This window comes from Mobula hypostoma, chromosome 17, assembly GCF_963921235.1.
Source record: "Mobula hypostoma chromosome 17, sMobHyp1.1, whole genome shotgun sequence".
Classification (NCBI taxonomy): domain Eukaryota; kingdom Metazoa; phylum Chordata; class Chondrichthyes; order Myliobatiformes; family Myliobatidae; genus Mobula; species Mobula hypostoma.
In genome coordinates this window covers 40,743,851-40,757,044 of record NC_086113.1, presented here as the reverse complement: position 1 = coordinate 40,757,044, position 13,194 = coordinate 40,743,851, and the positions used below count along the sequence as shown (strand labels likewise).

General features: G+C 43.1%; 1 protein-coding gene across 4 annotated transcripts in view; it reads right to left on the bottom strand.

Annotated features, from left to right (window-relative positions):
• nod1 (nucleotide-binding oligomerization domain containing 1) overlaps window positions 1–10,200 on the bottom strand; it is a 66,845-nt gene extending 56,645 nt beyond the window's left edge. For 2 of the 4 annotated variants that reach the window (XM_063069779.1, XM_063069782.1), the window contains exon 1: window positions 10,055–10,200. The gene's annotated coding sequence lies outside the window, so the exon portion shown is untranslated. Of the gene's footprint in view, window positions 1–4,264; window positions 4,339–9,395; window positions 9,543–10,054 lie in introns of those variants that run through there. The other 2 variants (XM_063069780.1, XM_063069781.1) reach the window with 2 other exon arrangements.
• Between the last annotated feature and the right edge of the window lie 2,994 nt (window positions 10,201–13,194).

Below are 13,194 nucleotides of genomic sequence, written 5' to 3'. Positions count from 1 at the left end.
CTGCTTCAATTAGTGTTAGAAGCTGGGTTGCTGATAGCACTTAAGAAATGATTGGACGAACACTTGGCTCATAGAGGGCAATGGACCAAAATCTGGAAAATGGGGTTAATACAGAAAGGATGTCCGTGTGGATGAATTAGACTGAATGACCTTTCCCTGATGTATGATTCTATGATTCTGAGATTAGTGCTTAAATTAAATGCTTGTATATTAACTAGGCAAATGACTATTATAATCTGAATCAGGTTTATTGTCACTGACAGAAGTTGTGAAATTTGTTGTTTTGTGGCAGCAGGCATGACAGATTACCAGAATTACAATAAAATAAATAATTGTGCAAAAGAGGATTAGTGAGGTAATGTTCATGGACCATTCAGAAATCTGATGCCACAGTGGCAGAAGCTATTCACTGTGAGTCTCCAGGCTCCTGTGCCTCCACCCTGGTGGTAGTATCGAGGAGGAGGCATGTCCTAGATGGTGAGGGTCCTCAAGGATAAACGCTGCCTCCTTGAGGTGTCCAAGATGGTGAGGAGACCTGTTTGTGCCCCTGATGGAGCTGGCTGAGTCTCCAGGCTCCTGTGCCTCCACCCTGGTGGTAGTATTGAGGAGGAGGCATATCCTAGATGGTGAGAGTCCTCAAGGATAGACGCTGTCTTCTTGAGGTGTCCAAGATGGTGGGGAGACTTGTTTGTGCCCCTGATGGAACCGGTTGAGTCTGCAACCCTTTGGAGCCTTTTAACGATTCTGTGCTTGGCACCTCCACACCAAAGAGTGATGCAGTCAATGAGAATGCTCACCACAGTACATCAGTTGAATTTTTTTTTTAAAAAAAAAGAATTTTTGGTGACATATCAAATCTCCTCAGACTCCTAATGGAAGTATAGCTGTTGGGATTGCGTCAGTATATTGGGCCCAAGATAGATCCACTGAGAGATCTGATGACCTATTTGAAGGATCTCAGTGTGAAAGGTTGACTGTTTATTCATTACATTAGATGCTGCCCAATCTGTTAAGCTGTTCCAATAATTTCTGTGTATTACTCTGGATTTCTAGCATCTGCAGAATCTCTTGTGCTTAGATCCACTGAGATTTTGACGCCCAGAAACTTGAAGCTGCTCACCCTTTTGAACAATGACCACTCAACTGATATGTGCTCTCCTGACTTCCCCTGCCAAAAGTGTACAATCAAGTCTTTGGTCTTTCTGACATGGAGAGCAAGGCTGTTGCTGTGACACAACTCAATCGGCAATCCATTTTGCTTCTGTATACCTCCCCATTACCCTCTGAGATTCTGCCAACAGCAGTGGTGACATCAGCGAATTTAGAGATAATGCTTGAGCTGTACCTAGCTACACAGTCATGTATGAAGACACTGGGCTAAGCACTCATCCTTGAGGTGCACTTGCATTGACTGTCAGCGAGGAGACGTCATTACCAATCCGTACTGATTGAGGTCTCCCAATGAAGTTAAGAATCCAGCTCCAGAGGACGGTACAAAGGACTGGGTTTTGAAGCTTGTTGAAGGAATGATGGTGTTGAATGTCAAGCTGTAATTGATAAACAGCAGCCTGACAGAAGTATTTCTGTTGTCTGGATGGTCCAAAGCCCAGTGGGAGATTGTGTTCGGTGTAGATCTGTTGAGGCAGTAGGCAAATTGCAGTGGGTCCAGTGCAGGTGCTCAGACAGGAATTAACTCCAGCCATCAGCAGCCTCTCAAAGCACTTCATCACAGTAGATGTAAGCGCCACTGGTCAACAGTCATTGCAGCAACTCAACTTGCTCTTCTTAAACATCGGTTATGATTGATGCCTTCTTGAAGCAGATAGGAATCTCCAACTGCTGAACTGAGAGGCTGAAGATGTCCTTGAACACACCAGCCAGTTAGTTGGCACAGGCTTTCAGTACCCATCTACGTACAGAGTCAGGGCCTGATGCCTTCTGACAGTTCGCCCAACTTTAATGTTCTGATGTCAGCTTCCGGGTTTGATATCGTAGGGTGTAGTTATCCTCCCTTTAAAAGCATGCGTAAAAGGTGTTGAGATCACCAGGGAGTGACACATCACTGCAAACGATGCTTCTATGTTTCACCTTATAGGAAGTAATGCTCTGCAAACCCTGCCACGGCTAACATGCATTTGATTGTGTCTCTGACTTCACATGGAATTACCTTTTCGCTCTCACAATGGTCACCTTGTAGGTCTTGTTGAGTTCTGGATCACCAGCTGTAAGTGCCACAGATCTAGCTCTCAACAGACAGTAAATCTCCTGATTCATTTGAAGCTTCTGGTTTGGGGACATTGAAGGCACACATTCATCCACACAGGTCTTGATGTATTAGTGGCACATTTATTCAGATCTGAAAATGAATTGCTGAATATGGTCCAGTCGACCAATTTAAAGCAATCTTGTAACACTCCTCTGCCTCCCTTGATCACATTTTCATGGACCTCTCCACAGGACTGCAGCCTTCAATCCCTGCCTAATTCTATTAAACAAATACTTGGGTACTTATCCAGCTATCCTGTCACATTAATTTGGGCTGGATCTCATTTTGTGCTTTTCAAACAGGTTTTAAAAACGCCTTTATATTTTCACATTTTATTGGTCATTTTAATCTTTATTTGGTGCTGAACAGAACTATGAAGAGTCTTCATCTCACTCAGGAATTTGCCAGCTTCATGTGATGTATGCATTGTTTTTCACTGAATGTCAATTTACTAATTCATTAAGTGTGCTGAATGAAGTTTATGAATTTTTTCCCCTGCTGACTCATCAAGTTTACAGTCTGGTGTTGTGCAATTACTTCCCTCCACTCAAAAACACTGTAAGGGAATTCAGTAAATCGCTATCTCATGTACAGTACTTGATAGACAGTAAACACATCTCCAAAGCCACATTATTCTTGGTAAAACACCTTTTAACAATTAAGAAGTCCTGAAGAAGGGTCTCAGCCTGAAATGTCGACTACCTATTCACTTCCATAGATGCTGCCTGACCAGCTGAATTCCTGCAGGATTTTGTGTGTGTTGCTTTGGATTTTCAGCATCTACAAACTTTCTTGTGTTCTTGATAATTAATTTAGATGTAGTATCATACATCTAGTACTCCTCAACCAATGTAATTAGAACAACCTGTCACCTGGAAGACAATCTATTCCCTTAATTACTTAATACAACAATCTGATCATCTCCAGCTCTGTGCTCCTCTGAATACTAGAGGCTTACTCAATTAAGCCAAACTGGTTTATACAAAGAATTTTCTCATGGTCCTCTTTGCAATTGTTTCAAGGCCACAATATCACTTGCTGTGAATGGTAGCAAAAACTGACAGAATACTCCAGGTCAGGTTTAGACAAGGTACTCAGCTGTCAAAGAACCGATCCTAATAGTCTATTTGCTCCTGCCATTTGGCATTTCATTTGAATGCCCACATCAGACTCCCTGAACAGGCAATGTACACTTAAGCTCCAGGACAGCAAGAGGACAGAGGAACTGATTCATGGGATGTTCCCAAATGCTCCTTGAAAACATGCAACTTCTGGCAATCCTCCTCCTCCCCCCCCCTCCCCCCCCCCCATATCCAGCAGGAACAGAGCCTACAGATCCCACATTATTAAAAACACAACTGGTGCCCTTGAAGAAATCTGCTGTTAATAGTACATTAAGTCCAGTCTATTATCAATGTGGCCAATATTTAATTGCCCTTTGAGAGTCTAGCAGGCCACATGTGTATAAAAGCACTAAATAAAACAACCAGCTGGACTGCAGCTCATTTGCTACAATCTTCTCCCACCAACCTAAAATGAATACCAACTATCATTACTACTAGGTGCACATACAAGAATTAACTTTTAAAAGAAATTCTCCCTATAATCTGTAGAGAAATTAAAGGGGTCACTAGACGACTGGTTACATGAACAATTAGGAAAATTCACGATGTACAGAGGCTTACAGGCTGATACAGGCTCATTATCACTCTTGTTCCTGACCCAGTTGTTCATTAGCTCCCTTTCTACCTTGCTGTCAATTACACATCTGACATTGCATCTCAATGCCTTGTGAAACTATCACCCTGAGGACATCGGGCTGGCAAGCAAATATTTCAAAGCTTTCTGTACAAAACGTGCTCCCTGAGTCAGCCCCACCTACTCACTGACAACATTCAAATCTCTGACTAGAAGATACTAAATTAATACTCTGGTTCTTACACTGCATTTTCAACAGACTATCAGCCACATATTTCTCAGCTGCTGACACTTGCTTACCTTGTTTTCTTCCTTATTGACGACACTACAATTCTGCTGCAGCCATTTACGGGAAATGATGACTGACTTGTAGCAATGCCCGATAAAATCTGGATGCCTTCCAACAAACTGTTGGCAAATCTTACTGTACATTATTCTGCAACAGTGATGACGTAGCTACCAACCCTCAATGTATCTGCCTATCTGACAGCAAGCCAGCCTTTTCAGTGTAGTTTTCTCTGCCGTTGACCCAGTCACAAACTAATCCTGCAACTGAATCCATTATCTTTACAACTTAAATCCATAGCATCATACTTTATAGAAATAGTACTCTTTGATACCAAATGTGGAATTCTGGACAAAGTTTTAATGCTTCTCCCCTACAGAAAATCATTCAAAAATAAATGTCTGCAGCCAGAGTGCCATCATCTACTTTGTGAGTGGATAAGAATTCCAATGCACTAACCATGGGATAAGGGCGTGGCTTTGCAGAAAATGCAAAGGCTGCCATTGCTTGCAGAGTCTGCTAAACTACAGCCCAGAATGGCTGGACAAAGGTGATCATGAGATCTTTTAACTGCATTCATTTAACAGTCACATTATCAATCTTGCTTCTCAGGCTGTAATTCTAAAATGAATATCCAAACAAAAATTTAAAAACTAAACTCAAGAAAATCTGCAGATGCTGGAAATCCAAGTCAACACACACGAAATGCTGGAGGAACTCAGCAGGCCAGACAAACAGTTGACGTTTCAGGCTGAGGTGTTTCTTCAGGACTGAGAAGGGGGAAGATGTCAGAATAATAGGCAGGGGAGGGGGAAAAGCCAGCTGTAAGGTGATAGGTGAAGCCGGGTGGGTGGGAAATGTCAAGGGCTGAAGAAGAAAGGATCTGATAGGAGAGGAGAGTGGACCATTCGAGAAAGGGAAGAAGGAGGGGAACCGGGGGAACTAGTAGGCAGGTGAGAAGTAAAAGGTCAAAGTGGGGAATAGAGGGGAGGAGGGATTTGTTTTCCAGAAGGAGAAATATTTATTCATGCCATCAGGTTGGAGGCTACCCAAACAGAATATAAGATGTTGCTTCAGAATAGGAATGGGAATCGGAAGCACTAAAAATCAAAAATACAGGTTGACCATCACTAATCCGGCACCATTGGGACCTGAGGAGAGCCGGATTAGTGAAAATGCCAAATTACAGAAGGATCACATTCAGCATAATCAGTGCCGGATTATGGAAAGAAATGGATTACAGGTAGTCGGATTAGTGAAGGTCGACCTGTACTAGACATATATTGTAGACAATCATAGTGCCTCATTATCAGTCTCTGGTCCACTGAAACAAACAAATTACCTGTGGCCATGTCTTGGGTTAATGGGCTGATTGGCCTTCGTAAATTGCCTCTAGTGCAGGGGTTCCCAACCTGGGATCCACTGTCCACTTGCTTAATGGTATTGATCTATGGCAGAGAAAAGGGTGGGAACGCCTGCCCTAGCCTGTGGGTGAGTGTGTGTGTGGGGAGGGGGAGGGGTTGGATGGTGAACCAGAATCAGGTTTAATATCACCAGCATATGTCGTGAAATTGGCCAACTTTGCAGGAGCAGTGCAATGTAATACAAGATAATAGAAAGAAAAAGAAAACTGAATTGTAGTATGTAATAGTTAAATTAGATCAGTGCAAAAAATAAGAAACAAAACAAGTATTGAGGTAGTGTTCATGAGTTCAATACCCATTCAGAGAATGTAAAAGAAGTGAAGAGAATTAGTGTAGCATTTCCATGCTGTAGTTCTCGTTGACTCTATTGGGAAAGTATATGCGTGGACAAGTGATTAAGGCGTTGGTCTAGTGATCTGAAGGTTGCTAGTTCGAGCCTCAGCTGAAGCAGCGTGTTGTGTCCTTGAGCAAGGCACTTAACCACACATTGCTCTGAGACGACACTAGTGCCAAGCTGTACTGACCCTAGTGCCCTTCCCTTGGACAACATCAGTGGCATGGAGGGGGAAGACTTGCAGCATGGACCCAAATCCATGGTCTCACGAGACTAACGGATGCCTACAAAAGCACACGCCTCTCATTTGACTAGGACAATGCAAAACTTCCTTTATGGCTTATCATTTCCTCTGCCATTTCCCTAAGTAGCAGCTATTTGAAATCTTGACAAGCTTTATCTTAGTTAGATTAACATAACACGCTGACTCATTCCATTAATAAGGCCATTGACTTTCAATCATGCCCACTATGGCTGTTTCTAGATTGTCAGTTATACAATACAAAAGGTCATGTGCAAGTCTTTCGATCTATCGGGAGGTTATGCTATGAGCAAGAAAATGAAGTCGAATATACAAACCAAAGAAATTAAACAAACTTTCTGAATTATGGACTAAACTTGAGGGATTTTAGATTGTTGTAAAAATCCAATTAGTTATAAAGATCTGCTCTCTCATCTGACCACATGATGACCACTGCATACTCAACTTATTATCTACAGAAATAGCAGTAAGTTACAGCAGCTTCTGAAACTGTAAGGTTTTCAAACAAGCCAGCATTGATCCAACTCTCTCATAAACTCAAATATATTCCTAAGCACCTTATAGCCAGGAATGTTCAGCCACCGGCAAACATAGCCGCCAAACTGGTTATGGCAAGCGCCTACAATAACAATGTGATGAGAATCAGGTAATTGGTCTTAGCAATTCTGAGATAAGTATTAGACCAAATACATATGATAATTCCCTTTCCTCAAAAGCATAAGGATCTTTTATCTCTATTTCAGCAGGCCAACATGGTATTGATTTAATGTCTCATCCAAAGGACAGCAGTGCTGTCAGTCCCCAGCACCACTACAGGATTGCACTGGACAGTCAGGGTACGCTTTTGGTCAAAATGCTGGAAGGGAAATGGAACCCACAGTATTCTGATTCAAGGTATGACTGGCACCCATGAGCCATGATTAACACAACACAAAGAAAACGAAGGCAATCAATTGCTGTATTGAGTTCTAGTGAAGCAGCCCACACTGCCATACCCACAGAACCATTTCTCATATTTGCATCACCATCCATGAACCACATACAAAATACACCCACCCAAGGAAGTTCGCTGCAAGTGGCCCATGAAGTTCTCAAGATTGGCCCCTCACCTCCTGAATCTGTAAGCTTTCATGTTTTGAGCAGGTTCAAATGAGAGAATATTCTCAACTTCTGGTGTTCTTAACCGGACTGTGATTCCACAATTGTGTCCCTCACAATCCTGTCCAGTTAGGTCATCATAATATTTAGGTGCGGATGGATTTCCATCTTTATATTCCTGCCTTTGCCCATTACCAATCTGAGTTTAAAAAGTGAAATGGAAGTTATCAAACAGATCATATTTTCTGAAAAATCAAAGAGGAGGAACATGATGGTTTGAATATGACCAAGGTTTAGATTCTTTTATGGTTTCTCAATGCCCGGGGGGGGGGGGGAGGAGATTGTGAATCCACTTGCAATAAGGCCTACGATTCAGCTGAGTAAAAATGTTTAATATTTAGTCTCTACAGTAATAAGGACAATGTTAAGAAAGAATTTATAGCTTCAAGGTTACTCTGTCTTCAGGAACTTACCAAATCATTTTGTAACCTCTTATTAAAGAGATATGTAGGAAAGTAACCAAACAGCCCAACAAATCTGCCTCACATTCCTCATACAAGAGGACCATGATCAATCAATTCCTGTGGCTTTTTTTAAATTCCACTTACAAGGGATTACAAAACTGCAAACTCATGCAGCTTTAGAATCTCCTGGGAGTGAAATAAAATACCATGCTATCAACAACAGAAAAACAACAAAGCAAGTCCTCATTTGTAGGAGTGGGGCACAGCTGCCATTATGTGATTCCAGTCCAAGTGCACTGGAGAAAAAGATGTCTAGGCACTGATTAATACTTAAAAATAGGCATCTCATCAAGTTACACCATGGTTTTCTTTCCATCTCCCTGGTCAGGTGACAGCAGCTTTCTCTACACTCCCCGAGATATCTTAGTCGGCATATTTTTCCAAAACTATCTCGGTGATCCATCTGTGTCAACATAGTGCAGTTGGTTGATTCTATATTAACAACATTCTTAAGCAGTTAAAGCAACATAAGGCATTTCATTTTGTCAATAGAATAAGTTATATTTGGCACAATAAAGTGAACCATCGGTCTCTACTGCATCATGCCCCTCTAATCCATACAAACCCATTCCCATAGCCAAACTGCATTTGTCACCCCACACTCTCCCTTTCTGCCACACTCGCTATCTTTCCCCTTCCTCCTCAGAGATACTAACCCCTCTCCACCTATCAATAATTGTTTTCACCTGCCCTGTGGCATCTACACTAATGTATCATCCATTCAGAAATGCAACCACATTATAATTTTATAGCTAATAAGTTAAAGAATATGTATAATATAGTGAGGCTAACAATGCCATCTACAACATAAGACTATTAAATGTTTCCCTAATACATTAAGATGGACTCGACCTCACGATCTACCGTGTTATGACCTTGCACACCTTACTGTCCACGTGCACTTTTTTTCTGCACTGTTACTGTTTTACCTTTACTAATGCACTGTTGTAATGAATTGAACTGTATGGGCAGAATACAAGACAATTTTCTCCACTATAACTCAGTACGTATGGCAGTAATAAACAAATTTACCTTTTTTAAAATAATTACCAAGTCATTCCTGCCTGTGGCCATCAAACTTTACAACTCCTCCCTTGGAGGGTCCAGACATCCTGAGCCAATAGGCTGGTCCTGGACTTATTTAGAATTTACATATTACTATTAACTATTTATGGTTCTATTACTATTTATTATTTATGGAGCAACTGTAACGAAAACCAATCCCCCCCCCTCCGGATTAATAAAGTATGACTATGACAATGCAATTTATTAATCATTGTAAACCTTCATGTTTCCCCGCTCACATTTTGTCATCTACTGCACGTCTGTTCTATCAAATCATCACTGAATCCCATCTTCATCCTCACCACGTGGCGCTCCCACCTATCTATCCTACCCGCGAAGGTTTACTGATGACCTCCTCCTCGCTTCCTCTTTGTATTTCCTCTCCCCCTCTCCCTCAGGGGTTTACAGCCCCAGATCCCTTCTCTGCTCTTAACCCACCTCCTTTGCAGCGCCTTCTCACTACATGCAGTTCACTTTCCCTTTCGACTAAGCAGCCAGTAGGAAGCGGGAAGGGGCAACCCTCAGACATTCGGCGGCTGCACACCACCGTGACCCGGGCAAAGCGGACGTCTGACGGAGCACCAACGCCCCACTCCCGGTCACAAGCTTTCAATCCCGCCCAGGTCCGGTACACGTGTCCATCTGCGATCTAGCACTGATCACAGATCCTCATACCCTCCTCTCGCAGGTATTCGTACCACTACCTCCCAGTCCTCTCCCGGGGTCGAGCACTACGTCCCCCCCCCCCCGCCTTGCTCGGGCTCGGACATTTCAGCCGCTTCCACGCCCCCACCCCTGGAACGTACATTCATCCCACCCCATTCCTCTCCCAGGAGCGCGCAACCTCCGCGTCTCCCCACACTTATCAAAGACGTAAGACATTCTGCAGCTGGAAAGCTTAATCAACACACACGAACTACTGTAGGGTCTCAGCAGGTTAGACAGTCTCGATGAAGGGTCTCGAGACGAAACGTCGACTGCTTATTGCCTGGCCTGCCGAGTTCCTCCAGCATTTTGAGCGTCCCACAGTTTTCCCCATTTCTCTCGGGCACACGCTCCCCTTCTCCCTCCACACGCACGCCAGGCACCCCTCGCACCTCAGTGATGTCTCCAGCGGGCGAGGCGAAAGACCTGGGCGGTTTGTAGCCAGGCTAGTGTCTGGGAATTCCACCGATCGACAACCAGGCTCGGGAACGCACAGAGCCTCGTCCGTGTGGCGAAACGAGCAACCCAGGAAGACAGCGCTTCCGTTCTGCCCCTTACCCAGAAGAAAACACAACAGCGCCCCAGCTCAAATTCTCACTTCATATTTGCTGTGGGTTTTTTTTTCTCTGAGAATTTCCTGCCTTCTTTAACACTCTTACTGGGTATTGTTTATCCTTCTGCGTGCATATTTCCACTCTAAATTCAAATACTGATATCACAGCCCTCAAAATAACCAGAACGAAACAAACAAAGTGATTTACCTTCGCTAACAACTAAATTACATTGAGCTTGAATAGCGATAGAATTAAAGACGTAGATGACCTTTTCCGATCTCAGGACACCGCAGTCAACGAGGTACTTCTGGAAGTATGAACTGTTCAAAAAGGACAGGTTACACCTGAACCCGAAGGGGACCAATATCCTGGCGGGAAAGTTTAATAGAGCTGTTAGGGAGGGTTTAAACTAATTTGGCAGGGGGATGGGAACAGGAATGACAGCGGAGGAAGGGGAAAACAGAAATAAATCTAGGATAGTGAGCAGTAAATATGTCAGGAAAGACAGGCAGGTGATGGGGCAAATTTGTAGCCATTGGGATGAGTTGCAGTGCAATGAAGTTGCAGTGAAATCAAAGCAAAAAGTATCAAATACTGGTCTTAAGGTGTTATACTTAAATGCATGCAGCATAAGGAATAAGGTGGATGATCTTTTGGTACAGCTACAGATTGGCAGGTATGATATTGTGGCCATCACTGAGACCTGACTAAAGGATGCATGTCTCCGGGAACTGAATGTCCGAGGATACACGGTGTATCGGAAGGATAGGGAGGTAGGCAGAGGGGGAGGCGTGGCCTTATTGGTAAGAAATGATATTAAATCGTTAGAAAGAGGTGATATAGGATTGGAAGGTGCAGAATCTTTATGGGTTGAGCTAAGAAATAGCAGGGGTAAAAGGACCCTGATGGCAGTTATATATAGGCCTCCAAACAGCAGCAGTGATGTGGACTACAAATTACAACTGGAAATAGAAAAGGCTTGTCAGATAGGCAGTGTTGTGATAATTGTGGGGGATTTTAACATGCGAGTGGATTGGGAAAATCAGGTCAGCACTGGATCTCAAAAGAGAGAACTTGTAGAATGTCTGCGAGATGGCTTTTTAGAACAGCTTGTTGTTGAGCCCACTAGGGGATCGGCTGTACTGGATTGGGTACTGTGTAATGAACCGGAGGTGATTAGAAAGATTGAGGTGAAGGAACCCTTAGGAGACAGTGATCATAACATGATTGAGTTCACTGTGAAATTTGAAAAAGAGAAGCCGAAATCTGATGTGTCGGTGTTTCAGTGGAGTAAAGGAAATTACAGTGGCATGAGAGAGGAACTGGCCAAAGTTGACTGGAAAGGGACACTGGCAGGAAAGACAGCAGAGCAGCAGTGGCTGGAGTTTATGCGAGAAGTGAGGAAGGTGCAAGACAGGTATATTCCAAAAAAGAAGAAATTTTCGAGTGGAAAAAGGATGTATCCGTGGTTGACAAGAGAATTCAAAGCCAAAGTTAAAGCAAAGGAGAGGGCATACAAGGAAGCAAAAATTAGTGGGAAGACGGAGGATTAGGAAGTTTTTAAAAGCTTACAAAAGGAAACCAAGAAGGTCATTAAGAGGGAAAAGATTGACTATGAAAGGAAACTAGCAAATAATATCAAAGAGGATACTAAAAGCTTTTTCAAGTATATAAAGAGTAAAAGACAGGTGAGAGTAGATATAGGACCGATAGAAAATGATGCTGGAGAAATTGTAATGGGAGATAAGGAGATGGCAGAGGAACTGAACGAGTATTTTGCATCAGTCTTCACTGAGGAAGACATCAGCAGTATACCGGACACTCAAGGGCGGCAGGGAAGAGAAGTGTGCGCAGTCACAATTATGACAGAGAAAGTACTCAGGAAGCTGAATAGTCTAAAGGTAGATAAATCTCCTGGACCAGATGGAATGCACCCTTGTGTTCTGAAGGAAGTAGCTGTGGAGATTGCGGAGGCATTAGCGATGATCTTTCAAAAGTCGATAGATTCTGGCATGGTTCTGGAGGACTGGAAGATTGCAAATGTCACTCCGCTATTTAAGAAGGGGGCGAGGAAGCAAAAAGGATATTATAGACCTGTTAGCTTGACATCGGTGGTTGGGAAGTTGTTGGAGTCGATTGTCAAGGATGAGGTTACAGAGTACCTGCAGGCAGATGACAAGATAGGCAGAACTCAGCATGGATTCCTTAAAGGAAAATCCTGCCTGACAAACCTATTACAATTTTTTGAGGAAATTACCAGTAGGCTAGACAAGGGAGATGCAGTGGATGTTGTATATTTGGATTTTCAGAAGGCCTTTGAAAGGGTGCCACGCATGAGGCTACTTAACAAGATAAGAGCCCATGGAATTACGGGAAAGTTACATATGTGGATAGAGCATTGGCTGATTGGCAGGAAACAGAGAGTGGGAATAAAGGGATCCTATTCTGGTTGGCTGCCGGTTACCAGTGGTGTTCCACAGGGGTCCATGTTGGGGCCGCTTCTTTTTACATTGTACATCAACGATTTGGATTATGGAATAGATGGCTTTGTGGCTAAGTTTGCTGACGATACAAAGATAGGTGGAGGGGCCGGTAGTGCTGAGGAAATGGAGAGTCTGCAGAGAGACTTGGATAGATTGGAAGAATGGGCAGAGAAGTGGCAAATGAAGTACAATGTTGGAAAGTGTATGGTTATGCACTTTGGCAGAAAAAATAAACGGGCAGACTATTATTTAAATGGGCAAATAATTCAAAGTTCTGAGATGCAATGGGACTTGGGAGTCCTCATACAGGATACCCTTAAAGTTAACCTCCAGGTTGAGTCAGTTGTGAAGAAGGCGAATGCAATGTTGGCATTCATTTCTAGAGGAATAGAGTATAGGAGCAGGGATGTGATGTTGAGGCTCTATAAGGCACTGGTGAGACCTCACTTGGAGTACTGTGGGCAGTTTTGGTCTTTTTTAAGAAAGGATGTGCTG